Below are 3,794 nucleotides of genomic sequence, written 5' to 3' on the forward strand. Positions count from 1 at the left end.
CTTGATACTTCCTACTTGGGCCAAAGATGAATAAATGTCTTTGAGGCCCACCTCTCCCCATGTGTGAAATGGGAATACCCATGACCACCTCATACAGTGGTGACGGTTGAGAAGGACAGCCACGGTGTGAAAGTTCTCAGTCTGAGACCCAAGAACATCAGTAGCATGGCTATGGGGAGGGCAACATCACAAGACGCACCTTCCTCACTCCCTTCAAGCTGCCTTCCCACCCCTTCCCACCCCTTCCCACCCCTTCCCATCTCTTGAAAAGTTGAAACTTTTGGTGATTTATTTCTGTTTTGAGAAAAAAAGAGGAGCCAGCATTTGGATATGATTTCACATCCATGTCTCTTGATCTCTATCTGTCCTCTTCCTTAGATCTTGGGTCTCATAGCATCATTCATCCTGAATTCTTGCATAGGAATTCTTCCTTCTATGGTCATGGCCCATTCCTTCCTGATTCTTGAGGACCTCCGGCTGTCCAAAGCCCCATTCCTCCCTGTCTTAGAGTCCTTTACCTTCCATGAATGACAACACTGACTCTTCTTTTCTATTTGACACTTGGCCTGACTCTCTCCATCACCCTTTCTCCTTTGCTTCAGATCCCTAGGAGATGAGGAGATGGCTCCCTTCCTTGGCTTTTTCATCTACCATTTATTCCTTAAACCATAACCGCTGGCTCTGTCCTCCTCACCCCACTGAGGTAGCTCTTGTCAGTCACCATTTGTTTCCAAGCCTCTTGGGTGTTATTTCACCTTACCCTTAGTTCTTGTTTTTGGATCAGTCAATACGTTTATTAGCTTTATGGAAAAAAAAAAACCTTACAGAAAACTAAGCTCTGAGAAAGCTTGACATTTTTTGAGCAACCTGATCTTTCTTCTGGGCAAGGGACCTTTGGGGACAGTCCCACCTCTTCTTCACTTTTCCCAGGCTTCTTCTCATAGTCTGGATTCTCTCAGGGGGCAGCATGAGCTTCCTTATACATCTCCTCCATCATGTCTGGAGTCACGCCATTCTTTATGCATTGAGAGAACTGTTTCTTATAGCATCTTCCTCTTCCTCCTTTGGGTAGCACATCTAGTCTGTGACATTCTGACCCAGGATGTGCTTCCAATGGACTTCTGCATTGCACTCCTGGCTTTCATAATCAAAATCCAAGATCACAATGAGGAATAGGCAAGCCTCCATCTACAGCTTCCTTCAGGGTCCCCAAAATTTTATTGCCAGTTGTAGTTCAGGCAAGACCTGCATCCAAATATCAAGTGAAGGCACCAGGCTGACCATCAATGCTCTCCACATTGCATTGCTCTCCAGTCACCTCCACTTGGCCTTCATAGATCTTGTCCATACAAAACTTCCCGAGAAGCCTGCAGGACAATACAGTAGGCTGCAGCATGATTTGTTAGGCCAACTTTCACACTGCTCTTTGGCAGTTCCCATGTACACGCTGCACAGACTATCATAACCCCTTCTATATGGGTGTACGCAATCTGGCAGATGATATTTCTGTTGTTTACACGAACTATCATCCAGTATTTGGGTGTGTTGTACTTATTTTTGTCATGGAACACCAATCAATTCCCAGCATAGTAGTCAGTTTTACCTCTCACTGCCTTCTAAATCTCACTTGGTTCTTAAAGTGGGTGTTATTCTTGACAACTTACACAAACTCCATTCTGTAGAACAGACCTTATCCTTGGTTCTTAATGTCTTTCTCATTTGGTCAGTGCTGAGAACTGAACCAAGACATCATGGGTGTTAAATGCTGATGACTTTTTAAAATTCCTGCTTCTTTCATGTATGGATATTTGGGTCTTCTGCTTCCCTCTGAGACCTCATTGACTATTTTAGGGGTCCCTTATCCCTGAGGATACTAATCCTATATCCATCTAAGTCCTACAGAACCTCAACTCAGCATGTCCAGTGATAAACTAGTGGTGTTTGTCTTATGCCTCAGTTTCCATATTCTCTACGATCTGTCCTTCAGCATGTGGCCCCACCACCTGACAACCATCTCAAGTTGCACCTCTGACCTTGCTTCCTAAGTGTGTAATTGATAACCAAGCCCTACGTTGTTGTTGACTTAGTTGATGGTCTCTTCTACATACATAGGATTTCTGCCTCCTTTCTTCACCTTTGCACTCAAAAGAACTTCCTGTTGGTTCTCTTCTTACTGCACTGCAGAGGGATCTCCACAAAAGCATAATGGCCCCCACGAACCAGTCCAGCACAGCTGTATGACAGAACAAATGCTTTAAGGTGAGACTCATGTGCTGCTACTCTTCAGAGACGGGACACACAGCCTTTGACAAGGGCAAGCAAGACCTTTCCTGGAAGAAAAAAAAAAAAAGGACCTAGAAAAAAAGTCACAGCGATCACCAGTTCCCTATTTAGTAGAGAATTACTCACTTAGATGTCATTTTCCTGGCCAAGAAGGATACAGCCAGAAGAAAACTTCAAGCTGCTGTCAGAACAGTAGACTGCAAGAAGCAGGGTGCTCCGGTGTTCCTGAAACCTGAGGAACTCCAGGTTCAGGTTTGTCTTTTAAACACAGTCTACATTGACCCATATCTGTTGGATGGGTTTCAAGTTCGGCCCCTGACTCTGCCAGAGCACTCCCTGCCTCGTCTCACACTTCCCATCTCCTTTTAACTTGAGAGGCGAGCTAAGGGAGGGATTGTTTGCTGTCTCCTGGAAGAGAAATTCTAGAAGGCCAGTGGTGTGGGCCTCTGCTGCAGGCACAATGACTACTTGATGGCTCCCAGACTTCCTAACAGAGTCATCTCAGTTTGCAATGACACCGAAGCGTTTTAGACAATCCCCAGATTTTGAGTATTTCCAGTTTAATTTTAGGACTTATCAACAGACATGTAACAATTCTGCTCTAGGTAATATGAGGTATTTTCCTCAGTGACCTCCCCTGTAAAGTTTAACGGCTCACTCACCATCTCCCATATATCTCATCCTATTTTGGATGTAGCATCAGGTGATTTATTCCACCCTATTAGACAATGGCATGAGTCAATTGGATAAAGATGTGTGAGTTTGTTAAAGACTCCAAATGATACCAGTGACAATCTATACCCTTACACTGTCTCATCATAATTTTATTAGATGATTCCATTTGAGTAGCACACAATGTATTACTGTTTTACCCCAAGGAAACCATTCCCTTGTCTTCCTCTTGACTACAGGGATTGAGGGAACCACAAAAGGAAAAGAAGACTGAAGAGAAAGGTCATGAGCATTGACTTGATTGCTCAGGCAGAAGATTAACTGCCTCTGCAGAGCAGCCCGGGGGCCATGAAAAACGATGGCTCAATTTAAGACACTCCCAGGTTCTTCCTTTACTGCTGCAATTTCATCTTTGTTTTGTAGGCATACATTGGTATCCTGGTAACTTTATTTCACTGTAGCTTTTCCTTTATATTCAAGATTATACAAGTAGGTAATATTTCCCGGTGTCTCTTCAGGCTGGTGTTTTTTATACATCAAGAAGCAAAGAAGCAATGGTTAAGAAGAGGCCCGTTGAATGCAGCACCTGGGAGATGATGCAGCGACTGCCATCTTTTGTGACCATTCACTTACTTTGAACTTACATAGACCACAGTACAAAGATAATTTCCTGGCAGACCAAATATAACCAAATATGATTTTCTATAATCCAGAATAGCTATGAATGTGGCCTAATGCTTTTATAGTCAGCAACATCACGTCACAATGTCAAAAGGTTGGAAAACATTATTAGAATCATTATCAAATACTGTATAGGTGAAATGAATATGAAAAAAATC

General features: G+C 43.3%; 1 pseudogene; it reads right to left on the bottom strand.

Annotated features, from left to right (window-relative positions):
• Positions 1-271: 271 nt before the first annotated feature.
• Positions 272-1,681, bottom strand: LOC100769187 (annotated as a pseudogene).
• Between the last annotated feature and the right edge of the window lie 2,113 nt (positions 1,682-3,794).

The sequence above is a fragment of the Cricetulus griseus genome (genome assembly GCF_003668045.3).
Source record: "Cricetulus griseus strain 17A/GY chromosome 1 unlocalized genomic scaffold, alternate assembly CriGri-PICRH-1.0 chr1_1, whole genome shotgun sequence".
Lineage (NCBI taxonomy): Eukaryota > Metazoa > Chordata > Mammalia > Rodentia > Cricetidae > Cricetulus > Cricetulus griseus.